This window comes from Macaca fascicularis, chromosome 17 (assembly GCF_037993035.2).
Source record: "Macaca fascicularis isolate 582-1 chromosome 17, T2T-MFA8v1.1".
Lineage (NCBI taxonomy): Eukaryota > Metazoa > Chordata > Mammalia > Primates > Cercopithecidae > Macaca > Macaca fascicularis.
The window spans coordinates 66476532-66495588 of NC_088391.1; positions in this window are offsets into that span (position 1 = coordinate 66476532).

Genomic DNA, 19057 nt, shown 5'->3' on the forward strand with positions numbered 1-19057 from the left:
TGTGCACACACGCATGTATGTGGATAGAATTCAAACCCCATCTTAAAGGAGCAGTTACTAGTCAGCTGTAGCCAATTGTTGGAACTGGAGAATGTAGGCCCAGTATTTCCAGGTCTTTCCATTTTTTGATGGAATCTCAGAGTAATAATTACAAAATTGTGGAGACCTAGCAAAATATTTTTTTGCTAACCACTAGCTGTGGGACCACTTAAACTGAGGTTGAAGGAAATCACTTATTTATTAAATGATATTGTTTGAACTTTTAACAATGGGCATAAAATGTGTAAGAAGATATTTTTTAAAGATGACCACTTTATTTTATTATTTTGCAGCGTTATGTTTCACACATAGTCAAGCAACAATTCCTGCCTTCAACTGTACACCATGGCTAAGGCGCTTTTTTTCATGTATAGAGTATGTATTATGTTCATCTTAACACATTCCTCTGTCCTACCTTTCACTCAATTTTTTTTTAAATGTAAGATTTTAGTCAAATTAATATTTCCCAATGAGTTGACTGCAAAGCTACTTTTGGAAATTTGTTAGAATCAAAGAAGCATCTTTCACTGCCAGTGTAATTATGCAGCAAGCTGCTAACCAGTTTATGTATCACTATTCAAAATAGAAAAAGTATATCGTCTGGCTCAAAATACACTTTAATTATGGCAGTGTGTATGATTTAGCCCAGCTGCACCATAAAAATTCCTCTATGATAGATCTTCATTTCCCATATTGGAATATGAACAAATACATTTGTAAACTAAAAAGGTTAATGTCTTTTAATTTTGCATAATACATGGTAAATTCTTAGGATTTAAAAATATTTATTATGGAAATTTTTCACACACACACACACAAAAGACAATAGTATGACGAGCTCATTACCCAACTCTAACGATTATTGATAAATGACTAATCTTTCACCTACACCTCCAACCACGTTCACCTCTCCCCAATTATTTTTAAGCAAGTCGTATTCCTCATATCCTTCATTTCAGCTGTAATGATTTTAAAACTTTAGTATAATTGTCATTCCTAAAAATACAAGTTATTATTAGTTTTTCCTAAAAATACAACTTAATATCATAAATTTCCAGCTAGTGTTCACATTTCTCTAATTGCTATACAATTTTTTTTACAGTATACTTGAATCAGAATTTAAATTCCATGCATTGCAATAGGTGGATATATCTCTTAATTCTCTCTCTTTTTTTTTTTTTTTTTTTTTTGAGACGGAGTCTCGCTCTGTAGCCCGGGCTGGAGTGCAGTGGCCGGATCTCAGCTCACTGCAAGCTCCGCCTCCCAGGTTTACGCCATTCTCCTGCCTCAGCCTCCGGAGTAGCTGGGACTACAGGCGCCCGCCACCCCGCCCGGCTAGTTTTTTGTATTTTTTAGTAGAGACGGGGTTTCACGGTGTTCGCCAGGATGGTCTCGATCTCCTGACCTCGTGATCCGCCCGTCTCGGCCTCCCAAAGTGCTGGGATTACAGGCTTGAGCCACCGCGCCCGGCCAATTCTCTCTCTTTTTTTAAAATTGCTGACTTTCCACTTTATTTTATTTTTATTTCTTTTTGAAACAGTGTCTGTGCTCTGTTGCCCAGGCTGAAGTGCAATGGCATGATCTTGGCCCACTGCAACCAACGCCTCCCAGGTTCAAGCGATTCTTGTGACTCAGCCTGCGTAGTAGCTGGGATTACAGACATGCGCCACCATGCCCAGCAAATTTCTGTGTTTTTAGCAGAGATGGGGTTTCACCATATTGGCCAGGCTGATCTTAAACTCCTGAACTTATGTGATCCACTAGCCCCTGCCTCCCAAAGTGCTGGGATTACAAGCATGAGCCACCATGCCCAGCCCCTCTTAATTTTCTTTTAACCTATTGATTCCCCCATCATATCTTTTGTTTTACATTAAAAAGAATTTTAGAAACTGGCTTGTTCATCATATAGTGTTTCTTATGGTTAAGATTTCGGTAATTACCTCCTGGTGGTATCATTTAATACATCCTATTGTTCTTATATGTCCTGGAAAATGTCTAAGCCCTGTCCAATAGAACATTCTGCTACGATGGACACGTTTTATCCACTATCCAATATACTCTCTATGTGGCCATGGAAATGTTACCCGTGAAGCTCAGGAACTGAATTTTTAATTTTATTCCATGTAATTCATTTATTTACATTTAAATAGCCACAGATAGCTAGTGGCTATAGAATTAGAAAGCAAAGAGCTAGAAGCCTGATAGGATTGAAGGTAGAATTTTTTTGGTTTTCTTTTTTTTTTTTTTTTTTTTTTTTTTGAGACGGAGTCTCACTCTGTCGCCCAGGCTGGAGTGCAGTGGCGCGATCTCGGCTCACTGCAAGCTCCGCCTCCCGGGTTCACGCCATTCTCCTGCCTCAGCCTCCCGAGTAGCTGGGACTACAGGCGCCCACAACCGCGCCCGGCTAATTTTTTGTATTTTTAGTAGAGACGGGGTTTCACCGTGGTCTCGATCTCCTGACCTTGTGATCCGCCCGCCTCGGCCTCCCAAAGCGCTGGGATTACAGGCTTGAGCCACCGCGCCCGGCCTTTTTTGGTTTTCATTTGTATTTGTTTTTTGTTTGATTTTGTTTTGGTTATTATGACAAAATCACTTAATAGGCAATGTTGTGTACTTTACAGAAGAAACACTGTCTCTCTGTCTCTCAACATTGAAAACTCATTTCCTTGATCCATGAATTCATTAGGACTTGGAAAATTTTATTATCATTATGGAAAATTGAAACATACATATAAGCAGACAGACTCATATAATCAACTTTATGTATTCATCAACCAACTTACGGCCAGTGGCATAAGTTACCCGCTACTGACTTTCCTTCTTTCCTGTATCATTGTAAATTAAATTCCAGATATCATATTTTATTCATAAATATTTCAAAATTCCTGAGTATTGAAACTAGTGACTCTTTTTAAAGAGTCACTATTCTCATTCATTATTCTCATAATCATCATTCTCATAATAATACATGTTAATAATACTTCCTTAATATCAAATATGTAGTCAGTTATTATGAATTCCAGATTTAAATATATTTGATATATTTCAATTTATTGAAGTTGTTATCCCTACTGGCTATATTAGTCCATTCTCATGCTGCTAATAAGGACATACCCAAGACTGGATAACTTATAAAGGAAACAAGTTTAATGAACTCACAGTTCCACATGCCTGGGGAGGCCTCACAATCATGGAAGAACATGACGGAAGAGCAAAGGGATATCTTACATGGCAGCAGGGAAGAGAGCTTGTATAGGGGAACTACCCTTTAAAAAACCATCAGATCTCCTGAGACTTAGTCACTATTTTGAGAACAGCATGGGAAAAAACCGCCCCAATGATTCGTTACCTCCCACCAGGTCCCTCCCATGACAGGAGGGGATTATGGGAGCTACAATTCAAGATGAGATTTGGGTGGGGACACAGCCAAACCATATCACTGGTGTTCAAATTATCCCACCTTTGGACAGTCGGATTTCTTCCACGATAATCGATTTCACAGTATGTTCTTTTCGTTTCCTGCCCTAGACTCTGAATCCATCATTTCTCCAGAGTCCTGGTTTCTTTTCATTACATCATATCAGGGGATTTATGATACTAACATGACTTATCACCTATGATACCAAACTTGACCGCCTGGTTAAAATAGTGTTTGCCAGGTTTCTCTGCTCTAAAGTTACTTTTTTTTTTTTCTTTTTTATGCTCTATTCTTTGGAATTGAATCAGTAAGTCTAGCCCACACTCAGAGGTGGAGGATGGGGAATAAGCTCTCCCTACCTCCAGCTGGAGGAAGAGTATGGATACGTAATGCTTGGAAATATTCTGTAAGGAAGATTTGCCCCTTCTCCCCAAATGATTTATTTATTCAAACATTTATTTATATCACTGTGGATTAATAAATATTTATTTTATACTTGGGTTGTAGCCCAATACTGTGTTATTTTGTTGTTCAAATTGTTTCAGCTTTGGCGATCAGGAGGTCCCTCGAGTTGACTCCTGTATCCTTTCACATACCCCACTTTCTTTCTCTTCTTTTTAGCAATTCCTTGCTTTTTGGCGTTCTGAGATGTTCTAGGTTTATCTTGTATTTAGCCTAGGCCTAGCCCTAGAATCAACCATTTCTCCAAATAACTTACAATAGGATTTTAGCATATAAAGTTATATGAGAGAAGCTACGATTTTACTTAGGATATGTTCAAATCTATGTGATGAATCCTAATAGCATTCTAGTGTATTATATCCCGATAATTCTGTGCTGACCCATTGGTACCCTGTCCCATTGTAGAAAGCTCATTATTCTGATCATATGGAGAAATTAGAAGTCTCAAAGAGATTTTAATTTTCCTGTCTGAAATATCTGCATCTATGGAAATTAATAGATGCTGTACCTCCACTTCAAAGTATATAGTGCCATCTCTTGCCCACAATATAAAATCTGAATAATACAGAATTATTACTGATTTCAGATATCTATCCAGGAAGAATTAACTGAGAAATATTGGGGCAAATATTAAAGTGATTTCACCCTAGAACTTAAAGTATAATAATAATAAAAAATAAATAAATAAATAAAGTGATTTCTACTAATGTGTCAGTGCTCTCAGTGATCACCAAATACTGAACCATGCCTGCAGATCTATAAATTTTCCCTTGCATAATCACACCATCAAATCACCTCTGAAATAAAGTTGTTTCAATGTAAGACGGCATTGCAACTTGCAAGCTCTGTTGGGCTGACAAGATTTTCATATTTAAGAGGTTAAGTTTGGGCCAGGTGCGGTGGCTCACACCTGTAATCCTAGCACTTTGGGAGGCCGAGGCGGGTGGATCACTTGAGGTGAGGAGTTCAAGACCAGCCTAGCCAATATGGCGAAACCCCGTCTCTACTAAAAATGCAAAAATTAGCTGGGCATAATGGCGTGCACCTGTATTGTTTTTTTGGGGTTTGTTTGTTTGTTTGTTTGTTTGAGATGGAGTCTTGCTCTGTTGCCCAGGCTGGAGTACAGCGGCTTGATCTCGGCTCACTGCAAGCTCCGCCTTCTGGGTTGACGCCATTCTCCTGCCTCAGCCTCCCGAGTAGCTGGGACTACAGGCACCCACCACCACACCCGGCTAATCTTGTTTTTGGTATTTTTAGTAGAGACAGGGTTTCACTGTGTTAGACAGGATGGTCTCTATCTCCTGACCTCCTGATCTGCCCTTCTCAGCCTCCCAAAGTGCTGGGATTACAGGCATCAACCACCGCACCCGGCCTCTTTCTCTCTTTTTTTTATTTTATTTTATTTTATTTTTTTAGAGACAAGAGTCTTGCTATGTTGCCCAGGCTGATCTTGAAATCCTGTGCTCAAGTGCTCCTCTTTCCTTGGCCTGAGAAAGGCTGGGTTTGCAGGTATAGTCACTGCACCTGGCCCAGGCCTAACTTTCTGTATCAGACAGGGTTCTGAGTTGCAAGCAACAGAAACAAACTCTGACCAATTTAGACAAAAAATAAATTTATAGTTATTGGGCAGCTCACAAGTTCTGAAAGAGCAAGAATGAGACTTGGAAGTTACAGAACTAGCAACAATGCCCAATATACTGAAACTCGGAAGTTGCTGTGGGTAGAGGCAATTTGGAGTAAACTGTATTATTGTTAAAAAATATTTTCTTCTCTCTGCAGGAGTAGTATATTTTCCTGTTCCATTATTGTTGAGCTCAGCAATATAACTTCCTGTCTGATGGAATGTGAGTGGAAGTGATGTCTTCACTTCTCTAAAAATTTTAAGAGCCACTGAATGGATTTACCACTTCTTTCTTCCATATGCCACAAGACTTACGATTCCATAATAGCAGCTGGTCCTGAAATGAAGACAACCAGAGCAGAACCCGAGTTAACCTGCGAGAGACATTTAATTGGAATTTGAAGGCTTTGTTGTTGTAAGCCACAACAACAAACAGGGTTGTTGGTAACTGTAACATAACCTGTGTGAACTGGCTAATAGAGGAGAGCTGAATAAATCCACAAGGCTTAGAGCTGACAGAGCAGTCAGCCCAAGAGATATCTTAAAATGCTGATATTTCCATATCTTTAAAAATGTTTGAAATATGAATGATTTATGTCTTGAGGTCAAGATCAGTGCCTTAATTATTCAATTTATTTTGAATATTTTGAACAAAATATTTTTCCACTCAAAAGTTATATGCTATTTTATGTTTTTAAATGGAAGCAAAGGTGACTTGTCTTGAAAATAGTCTTCTAGGCCGGGCGCGGTGGCTCAAGCCTGTAATCCCAGCACTTTGGGAGGCCGAGACGGGTGGATCACGAGGTCAGGAGATCGAGACCATCCTGGCTAACACGGTGAAACCCCGTCTCTACTAAAAAATACAAAAAACTAGCCGGGCGAGGTGGCGGGCGCCTGTAGTCCCAGCTACTCAGGAGGCTGAGACAGGAGAATGGCCCGAACCCGGGGCGGAGCTTGCAGTGAGCTGAGATCCGGCCACTACACTCCAGCCTGGAAGACAGAGCGAGACTCCGTCTCAAAAAAAAAAAAAAAAAAAAGAAAAAGAAAATAGTCGTCTAAACCACCGTAATATTTGAGAAGAGTAAGAAAATCATGATTCATAATGTTTCTATTTGTGAACTCTGAAAGAGGCAATCCTTTGATATGGATCTTGAATAGGTAACTGGGCCTAAATTCAAAATACAGCAAAGTGGCCGTTTGCTGACTAGAGGTCACATTCACACTCTGCTTTCTCAGAAAACCCACGTGCTCACACATTTGGGACTTTGATAGATATCTGTCCCTGTTTACTTCAACTGAATCAACAGCTGCTGGAAAAATCCTATGTCGTCTTCTGAAGTTAACCAATAGGCTGTGACTTGCACTGACCAGTCAGAACTAAATAAGCATCAACCAATCAGAACTGAACAAGTTTGCATCCCTTATTTACATAGCAGACCAGATTGGGAACCTGGATGGGAACTTTCTCTTTTTTCTATAAAAGGCAACTCCTCTCTTTGTTCCCTCATAAGAAACCTTGGTTCTGTACAGAAGGCTGTGTCTCCCCGTTTACAAATTGTTGCTGGAATGAAGTCTCTTTTCTTCTTAATAAAGAAAATCATTTTTAGTGGATTTGTTGACATACTGCAAAGACAATTCTCACTCTAGTTCAGAGACTTTTTGAGCAAATGGAATATTAGCATGACAGCTCTCCAAGTGATTCAATTAACTCTGTAACAATTACCTGGGATGAAACAGAGAAAGATGAAGAGGCACTGTAAATACTTTTTTAAAACAAAAAGCAAATATTTTTTGAATGCATAATTACCTGGAGCAACAGAAAGATTCATATTTCTGGTCCTCCTTTCAAAATAAATAAATAATGCCTTTTCAAAAAATAAGTCTTTGCGGGCTCTCTGATACAAAGCCCTAAGAAACACACAATCTCACCTCTGTGGTATTCCTGCCAACGATGTAAAACTGTACCTAACCATGAGGAAATATCAGACAAACCTAAACTGAAATACATTCTACATAATAACTGACCTGAACACTTTTTAAAATACCAGTACTATAAGAGACAAAGAAAGATGGAGGAATTGTTCTAGATTAAACAAGGTTAAAGACACATGCCAACTGAATGTAACATATCATCTTGGATTTTCTTTTACAATAAAGTGAATTATTGGTGTCGCAAAACCCTTGGGGTGTCACTTCACCAGCTGGAAACCTTTATGGCTGGCAGTGCCTTTTGCCTGAGTATTACTTGCATTACTTGCACCCCCTGGGCCCGTTCCACCCACTCAGCCCAGCAGGCTATGATTGGTTCACACTTCTGACTTGGATCTCACACCTGCCAAGGGTGAGCCAGGTGTGGAGCAGCAAGGGGTGTGTGGGCGAGCAAGCGCAGGGCCCAGCCACCGCACACAGCCAGGCATGCCAGCTGCTGTGTTGGGGTGGGCAGCTGCAAGTGCTGGCACAGGTGCCGGCTCCAAGCAAGGCTGTGGTTGGGCCAGATGTACTGCACGCAGCTTCTGCTGTGGACACCTGCATCTGGACGAGGGGAATGTGGTAGCACCCGGAAGCTTGGAGATGCCAGGAAGTGCAGAGCCCCAAAGAGGATGTCACAGCTCTGGCTTGGGGAGCCCCTAGGTCTGGGCTCCCCGAAGGGCCACAGCTCTTCTCTCCTTGTCTCCTTCTCATTGCCCACAATGTGACAAGCAGTAGGGGCTGGGGGTGTGTTTCAGCCCTGTTTGTGTTACAGCTCTTTCAGTCCCACTATTCAGTGAGTCCCGAGTTCTTTTCCCAAGTCCAGGAATAACGAGGTATGGGGACAGCTGTAGGGTGAGCAAGGTGGAAAGGAGCTTCATTGAGCAACAGAACAGCTCCCAGGAGACCTAAAGTGGGTAACTCCTTCTGGCAGTTGGTAGTCCTGATGTCTGTGTGAGTCTAGCTGAGTCTGGGGTTTTTATGGGTTCTGAAGAGAGGAAGTGCATGCTGATTGGCTCATAGGCGGCCACGGGCAGGCCGGGAAAAGCACCGTAAGTTCTCACTCTGGGCTGCAGAATCCACCCTGAACCTGCAGCCTGGCCCCCCAGGTTTCAGGCTATCCCTGGCTTGAAAGTGGGGTTTCACTGAGGACCCACCAATAACCTGTCTGCCTCCTGCCATCAACATTCCATCCAAAGTGCCCAGGCTGTTCATGCCAAAGGGTGCCTGCAAGCCTGTGCTGAACTGCCCTCAGCTCCCCTTCTGGCTTCCCTCTTGCACTCATTGGCATCCAAAGTCTGGAGGTTGCAGGGGGCTGGCATGTTAGCACAGCCCTGAGTGCATGCACACCCAGCCAGGTAGCAACAGTACCCAGGCTTGGCCACAACTTTGCTCTGCACCAGAGTGGATGCCGGGAGCAGGGAGAGGCCAGACAGTGGGAGCAGGCACTTCCAAGCCTGCAGGGGCAGGGGTTTCCCAGGCCCCTGAGAGCACAGGAATGTCTGGGTCCAGGGCCGTGGCCAGGAGGCTACAGCTGCACCCAGGAGCACAGGCCTCCAGTCTTGCCAACTTGATAGGGGTAGGGCTCCTGCTGCCCCACAAAGGCGCAACTCTGACTGCGCCTCCCCCATTGCAGCCAACATCTTTGCAGCGGCCACTCCAGACAGCTGCTGCTGCCATCATTGGGACACTGGCAAAAACTGAATAAGAATTGAGGATTATATCAGTGTTAATTTTCTGATTTCAGTATTGATTCTGTGGTTAGTTGAGGTGTTTGTTCCTTGTTCTTAGAAAATATACACTGCGGTATTTAAGGGGCAAAATGAAAGTGAGAAGAGTGTACAAGAATGCTTTATTATTCATTCATTTATTTATTTATTTTAAGAAAGAGTCTCGGCCGGGCGCGGTGGCTCAAGCCTGTAATCCCAGCACTTTGGGAGGCCGAGAAGGGCGGATCATGAGGTCAGGAGATCGAGACCATCCTGGCTAACACAATGAAACCCCGTCTCCACTAAAAATACAAAAAAATTAGCCGGGCGTGGTGGCGGCGCCTGTAGTCCCAGCTACTCGGGAGGCTGAGGCAGGAGAATGGCGGGAACCCGGGAGGCGGAGCTTGCAGTGAGCCGAGATCGCGCCACTGCACTCCAGCCTGGGCGACACAGCGAGACTCTGCCTCAAAAAAAAAAAAAAAAGAAAGAAAGAAAGAAAGAGTCTCACTCTGTTGCACAGGCTGGAGTGCAATGGCCTGATCTCTGCTTACTGTAACTTCTGCTTCCTGGGTTCATGCGATCCTCCCAGCCTGGGCAACACAAAGAGACCCTGTCTCTACAAAACAATTAAAAAATTAGCCAGGCATGATGGCACGTGCCCATAGTCCCAGCCTCAGTATGCTGGGACAGGAGGATCCCTTGAGCCTGGGAGATTGATGCTGCAGTGAGCCGAGATCGCATCACTGCACTCTAGCCTGGGCAACACAGTGGGACCCTGTCTCCAAAAAAAAAAAAAATTGTGGTAAGAACACTTAATGTGAGATTTCTGCTGTTATAATTTTAAGTGTACAATACAATATTATGAACTATAGGCACAATGTTGTACAGAAGATCTCTAGAACATAATCATTTTACACAACTGAAATATTATACCCATTAATAATAATAATTAATAGTAACTCTCCATTTGTATCTCTCTCCAGTCCCTGACAACCACCATTGTGCTTTCTGCTTCCGCACATTTGACTGTTTTAGATACTTCTTATAAGCAGAATCATGAAGTATTTGTCCCTCCGAGACTAGTTTATTTCAGTTGGCATAATGTCCTCTAAATTCATTCATGTTGTCACACATGGCAGGATTTATAAAGAAAAAGAGGTTTGTTTAATGGACTCAGTTCCACATGGCTGAGGAGGCCTCATTATGGCAGAAGATGAAAGGCACATCTTACATGGCAGGAAAGAGAGAAAATGAGAAAAGGGAAACCCCTTATAAAACCAACAGATCTCATGAAACTTATTTGCTACTACAAGAACAGCATGGGGGAAACCGTCCCCATAATTCAATTATTTCCCACCAGGTCCTTCCACAACACATGGGAATTATGGGAGCTACAATTCAAGACGGGATCTGGGTGGGGACACAGCCAAATCATATCACCTCCAATATCTGTTCTTTCCTTCTTATGGTTATGGAACTTTTATTTAGGCACAGAGTGCTAAGGTAAAACTGCCAGCTTTCCTTACAGGTAGTTATGGCCATGTTACTAGGTCTGGACAATGGTATGCAAGCAGAAGCGATGGGGGAAAATTCTGGGTTAATGGCCCGAGAACATCACTTCTCTGGAAGTTGAATATGAAGCCAGGAGTTGGAGCAATTATCCTGAATCTATTAAAGAAGCTGTACATTGAGAATAGCAGAGTTACAAGACAGAAGACTAGGCCCCTCATGTCTTCAAGTAGAGCAGCCAGCCTTGACATAAAGAAATAAATTTGTCTTGTTTAAATCATTTTGGGTTTACTACTACAGCAGCAGGACTGATATGCTAATACATAATTTGTACCTAAAAGTAAGATAACCTATAAAACCTATAACAAGAGGCACTGGCAATTCAGGCAACAGCTGATGAGCATATTGTAGACTAACACTGGCAACTCTTATGCTTGGCCCAACATTTGGTGAAACCGTCACTATATGATGCCTTAAAAGTTAGCCCACATGCATGTAGAGCCTATAGCTCTATGACGGTGTTTCTAAATACGTGTCATATTGGCAATTTGGGTAAAACAATTTTCTGTGGTTCAAGAATGCCCTGGGCATTTTAGGATGTTCAGCATTTTTGCTCATAACCCATGAAATGCTAATAGTAATCCTCAGTCAATACAACAACCAAAAACATCCTCATGTTCTTCCTAATGTCCCCTTTAAGAGCTGACCCTAGGTAAGAATTACCGCATTAGAAAAAGTAGCTAGAAAAAAATGTCAGAACATCGGTGTGCTGGATGCTTCTTCCCACTTTTGCCAAGGTCCTACAAGAAAGAGAAACTCGGTGCTATGGTTTGAATGTGTCCCCCAAAGTTCATGTGTTGGAAACTTAATCCCCAATGCAATAGTGTCTAGAGGCAGGACCTATAAAAGGTGATTAGGACCCAAGGGCTCTGTTTTCATGAAAGAACTAATACTGTTATTGTGGGAGTGGGTTAGTTATTGTGAGAGTGGGAATCTGATAAAAAGATGAAGGATGAGTTCAATCTCAATCTCTCTCTCTCTCTCTCTCTCTCTCCACCCCCCCCCACCCCGCCCTGAGCACTTTGGCACATGTTTTGTTACCCTTCCACCTTCTGCCACCATGGGATAATGCAGCAAGAAGACCCTCACCAAATACAGGCCCCTCAACCTTGGACTTTCCAGCTTCCAGAAGTGTAAGAAATACATCTTTGCTCTTTGTCAATTACCTTATCTCAAATAATATGTTATAGCAACACAAAATGGACTAAGACACCCAGGCTAATTTTACAGAGATGTACAGAAAGAGGTGGACATAATACAGTTTGGGAAATTAGGTTGGCTGGATGTAGAAAAGGGATGGGAGCCCTCAATGACTTGCAAAGGAGAGCCACCATGTCAGCTCAGATACTTAAGTGAAAGAGAAACAAACTAGCCAGGTGCAGTGGCTCATGCCTGTAATCCCAGAACTTTGGGAGGCTGAGGTGGGTGGATTACTTGAGCTCAGAAGTTTGAGACCAGCCTAGGCAACATGGCAAAATCCCGTCTCTACAGATGATGATGATGATAATAATAATAATAATAATAAGCCAGGTGTGTTTGTTCAGGCCTGTAGTCCCAACTTCTTAGGAGGTTGAGATGGGGGGAATCACTTGAGTCTGGGAGGCAGAGGTTGCAGTGAGCTGAGATCACGTCACTGCACTCAAGCCTGAGCAACAGAGCAAGACCCTGTCTCAAAAGAGAGAGAAATAAACTTACTATATAAGCCTTATCAATGTCAGTTCTCTCATATAAATTGAACCCATATGATAAATAATAGAATACTTACCACCCTGATTTATAATCTTTGACTAGATTTAAAGTGGTTTGAGGCCTGGAGACCTGCCATTTTTGTTTTTATTTTCAGTGTCTAGGACAGTGTTGGGTATTTTAAACATCTTTCTTGATCTGAGAAAGCAAAAATAAATTCTGAGCCAGACAGTGGAATATTATTCAACAGTAAAAAGAAATAAGCTATCAAACCATGAAAAGACATAGAGGACACTTAAATACATATCACTAAGTGAAAGAAGCCAATCTGGAAAGGCTGCATGCTGTATAATTCCAACTATATGATATTCTGGAAGATGTAAAACTATGGAGACAGGAAAAAGATCAGTGGTTGCCAGAGGCTTATGACCCTCCCAGTGATGACTAGGCAGACCACAGAGGATTCTTAGGGCAGTGAGTCTACTCTGTATACTTTAATGGTGGATACATGTCATTACACACTTATTCAAACAATAGAATGTACAACACAAAGAGTGAATCCTAATGTAAGCTATGGACTATGAGTGATAATAATTTGTCAATGTGTGTTCATGGATTGTAACGAATGTACCACTTTGGTAGGGGATGTTGATAATGGGGGGTCGTGTGTGCATGTGTGTTGTAGGAGGGCAAATATATGGGAACTTTCTACTCAATTTTGTGATGAACCTAAAACTGCTCTAAAAAAATAGTCTATTACAATTTTTTTAAAAGTTATTCCTCAGATATAAACTACTGATTACATGAATTTGTACCATGACATTTGATATGGTTTGGATCTGTGTCCCTGCCCAAATCTCATATCAAATTGTAATCTCCAGGGTTGGAGGTGGGGCCTGGTGGGAGGTGACCGGATCATGAGGGTGGATTTCCCCCTTTGGTGCTTTTCTCATGATAGGATTCTCACAAGATTAGGTTGTTTAAAAGTGTGTGGCACTTCCCACCTCTCTCTCTTCCTCCTGCACCTGGCTATGTGAAGTGCCAGCTTCCCCTTTGCCTTCCACCATGATTGTAAGTTTCCTGAGGCCTCCCCAGAAACTGAGGAGGTGCTGCCACGCTTTCTGTACAGTCTGTGGAACAATGAACCAATTAAACCTCTTCTTTATAAATTACCAAGTCTCAGGTAGTTCTTTACAGTAGTGTGAGAATGGACTAATACAAAAAATTGGTAGAAGTGAGGCATTGCTATAAAGATAACTGAAAATGTGGAAGTGGCTTTGGAACTGGGCATGAGCTGGAAGAGTGTGCTGGGCTCAGAAGAAGACAAGAAGATGAGGGAAAATTTGGATCTTCCTAGGGGTTTGTTAAAATGTTGTGACCAAAATGGTGATAATAATATGGACAATGAAGTCCAGGTTGAGGAGGTCTTGGATGAGATGAGGAACTTATTGGAAACTGGAGTAAAGGTCAGTTTTGTTATGCATTAGCAAAGCACCTGGCTGCATTGTGCCCCTGCCCTAGGGATCTGTGAAATTTTGAACTTGACAATGATTTAGCTTATCTGGCAGAATATATTTCTAAGCAGTAAAGTGTTCAAGAAGTAGCCTGCTTCTGATACCTATGTTCGTATGTGTGAGCAAAGAAATGATATGAAACTGGAACTTATATTTAAAGGGAAGCAGAGCGTACAAGTTTGGAAAATTTGCAGCCCAGCCATGTGGTAGAAAACAAAAGCCCATATTCAGGGGAGGAATTCAATCAGCCTGCATAAATTTGCATAACTAAAAGGAACACAAATGCCGATAGCCAAGACAATAGGGAAAACACCTCGAAGGCATTTCAGAGGATTTTGTGGCAGCCTCTCCCATCACAGGCCTAGATACCTAGCGGGGAGAAATGGTTTCCTGGGCCAGCCCAGAGCCCAGTAGTGTATGGTCTTAAAACACTGCTTTTTGCATTCCAGTCTTCAGCTCTAGCTGTGGCTTGAAGGGGCCCAGGTACAGTTCAGGCCACTGCTTCAGAAGGTGCACGCGTTAAGCCTAGGCAGCTTCTATGTCATGTTAAGCCTGCGGGTGCACAGAGTTGAGAGTTGAGGCTTGGGAGCCTCTGCCTAGATTTCAGAGAATGTATGGAATAGCCTGGATGTACAGGCAGAAGCCTGCTGCAGGGGCAGAGCCTTCATGGAGAATCTCTACTAGGGTAGTGTGGAGGGGATATGTGGGGCTGGAGTTACCACACAGAATTCTCACTGGGGTACTGCCTAGTGGAGTGAGATGAAGGCCACCATCCTCCAGACCCCAGAATGGTAGATACACCAGCAGCTTGCACCCTACACCTGGAAAAGATGCAGGCACTCAATGTCAGGCCATGAGAGCAGCCACAGGGACTAAACCCTGCAAAGTCACAGGGTGGAGCTGCCCAAGGTTTTGGGAGTCCACCTCTTGCACCAGTGTGCCCTAGATGTAAGACATAGAGTCAAAAGAGATTATTTTGGAGCTCTAAGATTTAATGACTGCCCTGATGGGTTTCAGATTTGCATGGGGCCTGTAGCCTCTTTCTTTCGGCCAATTTTTCCATTTGGGTATAGGAATGTTTACCCAAAGTCCATACCTCCATTGCATCTTGGAAGTAACCAATTTGTTTTTGATTTTACAGGCTGATAGGGGAAAGGGACTATCCTTGTCTCAGATGAGACATTGGACTCTGTACTTTTGAGTTAATGCTGGAATGAGTTATTAAGATTTTGAGGAACTATCAGGAAGACATGACTGTATTTTGGAATATGAGAAGGACATGAGATTTGGGAGGGATTGTAGCAGAATGATGTGGTTTAGATCTGTATCCCCACCCAAATCTCACGTTGAACTGTAATCCCCAGTGTTGAAGATGGGGCCTGGTGGGAGGTGACTAGATCAAGGGGGCAGATTTCTCTTCTTGGTGCTGTTCTCATGATGGTGAGTTTTCAAGAAACCTGGCTGTTTAAAAGTGGGTGGCACCTTCCACCACCTCTCTCTCTTCTTCCTGCTCTCGGCGGGTATGAAATGCTCGCTTCCTCTTTGCCTCTCACCATAATTGCAAGTTTCCTGAGGCCTCCCCAGAAGCCAAGGAGAAGCTGTCTTGCTTCCTACATAGCCTGTAGAACTGTGAGCCACTTAAGGAGGAACTGTGAGCCACTATTTTCTTCATAAATTACCCAGTCTCAGGTATTCCTTTATAGCAGTGAGAGAATGAAATAATACAACATTCAGTGATGAATACTTTATATACATATAGGTGTCTTTCAAATGTAAGCTTTTATGCCTAAGGGCATGACCAGTAAGTCTAATATGAGCTGCAATTGGCCAACACTAGGTCTACTTTAAGGGCACTACATTGAATCCTTCAACAGGCTTATGATGCAAAGGGAAATAGAACATAGATGTTGTGGCTAAGTAATAATTTCTTTGTATGATGAGACTTGCATGACCGTATGTCCTGATATGCTCAGGGCAGTTCCAATTTGTATCTGTATTATAGCATATTAATGATGTCACCTTTTATTTTCAAAAATGTCCTGGTAAGAGTGGGTCCTCTCCCCATCCATCCCATTCAGCTCAAAACAGTATGAAAGACAGCAAGCCCAAAATTCTGGGCTCCTCAAACTTAGATGCTATCTGCCTCCTCATGGGTTAGTAAAACTATCAACCTTCTGGCCTACCTTACCAAGTAGATATATCTGCTTTCTTGCATCTTTGATCTTATACATACAAACAGGGCATATACAAAATATTGTCCTGTTTGTTAGGTGATTCCATCGTATACTAAAGTGAGAGCATTTACTGAGTCCAGGTCACCATTCTTACCAATCCTCAAACAAGGGCTTGGCTTTGTGGTCTAACATATCTTGGCAGCAGAACTTTTTTACCTTTTTTTTTTTTTTTTTTTCCTAGAGACAGGGTCTTGTCCTGTCACCCAGGCTGGACAATCATAGCTCACTGTAACCTCAAATGCTTAGTGATCCTCCTACCTCAGCCTCCCAAAGAATTGAGATTACAGGCATGAGCTACCACACCTGGCTGACTTCTACATTTTAATGCTCTCAAAATATAAAATATAGAGCAAACCTGGCATCCATATCTTGGTTTCTAAAACCATAGTTCAGTTAAAATAACCAGAGCTCCTGAAAGTAATGGGATTCTAGGACTGTGGCAGGAAATATACAAGATGAAGTGTCTTGTAGTGTCACAAAGAAAGTGTTCTCACACACACATTGATAAAAGTGTGTCAAAGGAGCGCATGAGCCAACCCAAAAAGCTACCAATGGAAAAGCTGGAATAATCTGAGCAACAAAAAAATTCAATTATAACTCCAAGTATAAAATAAATATCCATGGGTACATACTGATATAAATGATGGAATAAATTAATAAATGGGGGAGAAGAGACAAACCTTGCTCACAGAAGAATCCCAAGTCAAACATGTAGCTGCTCCACCGTAAAAGAGCGGGGTATAACTTCCCACTCCTTCAGTAAGGGCAGCAGATAGTGACTTCCTTTTGAACAGTAAAGTATGGAAAGAAGGGGAAAAAAGTAACTTGACTTGACAAACACTACTTCAGTCAATTATCAAGGTCAACATAAACCAATATAAATCACTTTGCTATAAGAACCCTTGGTATGACATGTAGAAAATGGCCCTTTACCTCTGTGATCTTCCTCCCAAAAACCCACAATTCAATTCCAGAAACACATCAGACGATACCCAATCGAGGAGCACCCTAAATTATACCTGACTAGTACTCCTCAAAACTGTCAAGGTCATCAAAAACAAGGAAAGTCTGAGAAACTGTCCTAACCAAGAGGAGCTTAAGGAGACATGACAACTAAATGTAATGAGGTATCCTGGATGGGATACTAGATCAGAAAAAGGACATTAGGCAAAAACTAAAGAAATCCAATATATCAACATTGGCTTGTTAATTATAACAAATGTATCATAATATGTTAATATTATGTTAATAAGGGAAACTGGACATGGAGAATATGGGAGCTCTATTTCCACAATTTTTCTATAAATTTAAGACTTTTATGAAGATTTAAAAAACAAAACGTACAAAAGATTTTTAAAAATGTGTTTTGAAAGGCTGGGTGTGGTGGCTCAAGCCTGTAATCCCAGCACTTTGGGAGGCCAATGTGGGTAGATCACCTGAGGTCAGGAGTTTGAGATCAGCCTGGCCAATATGGTGAAACCCTTCTCTACTAAAAATACAAAAATTAGCCGAATGCGGTGGCACACGCCTGTAATCCCAGCTACTCAGGAGGCTGAGGCTGGAGAATAGCTTGAACCCGGGAGGCGGAGATTGCAGTGAGCCAAGATTGTGCCACTGCACTACAGACAGGGAGACAGAGCAAGACTCTATCTCAAAAACAAAAACAAAAAAAACCTGTTTGAAAAGACAATTCTCCTTAAGTACTTTGTGAGTTTTGCCTTCTTTCTATATAAATCTGATGCTTATATCAACATGTCTTGGTAGTGGAATACATGAAAAAACTTGGGTTTTGCTTGATAAATTCGGGGGGGGGGAGCAATCTATTTCTTTTTGAAAACTAAAAGTGTATTAATAGTTTCCCATTTGAGAATGAGCTGTTTTCTAAAAGTTTACATTTAAGTCAACTGTTTGAAACTTGAAACACACTTTTCCACAGAAATTTTAACAATGGTTAATTCCCAGGCCAGCCCAGTGAAGCTGATTAATAAAGCAAAAATAGACATTTTGCTTAATAAAGCAAAAATAGACATTTGTAATAAAAAGTGTGAAAATACATTATGAAAAAACTTGCTTTTTTTTTTGGTGGGGGGGGGTGGAGACAGTCTCACTCTATCACCCAGGCTGAAGTGCAATGATGAGATCGTGGCTTACTGTGACCTCTGCCTCCCAGGTCCATTCAATTCTCTTGCCTCAGCCTCCCGAGTAGCTGGGATTATAGGCATATGCCACCACACCCGGCTAATTTTTTTACTTTTTGTAAAAATGGGGTTTTGCCATGTTGGCCAGGCTGGGCTCGAATTCCTGGCCGCAAGTGATCTGCCCACCTCAGCCTCCCAAAGTGCCAGGTTAAAACTTGCTTTTTAAATTCAAAAGACAAACTTAAACATGCAATTTAAATTTATTTCAAATCTGCCACCCACAGTGTTTGAACCAGGGCCTAACTTTGGGTCTTTTTGCATATTGCCTTAAACCTAGAAATGCTACCATGCAAACAGGGAAGGGGAAAGAGGAAGGTTTTAATCCAAAGGAAGTGGGAGACACAGGAACCTCATGTGCAGTTAAGAGAAGGCAGGTTTGTTGTTCTAACCCAGATAGAGGGGTTTCTACTCTTATTTCTAGGAACATAATGACACTGGTACCCCACAGAATTGAGGGAGGGACAGAGAGGGGATCTTTGGGTTCTCATAATTCTAGGATCATTAATGCGTTGGCATCCAGAGGGTGGGTAATAGAAATGTCTGTGGGTAGTTGGTGTACACAAATGGCCCAGCAGCTAACTCATCAAGCTGGTGGGACTCTGAGCGCACAGGTGTGCTGTGGCAGGCAGCAGTCCTGGG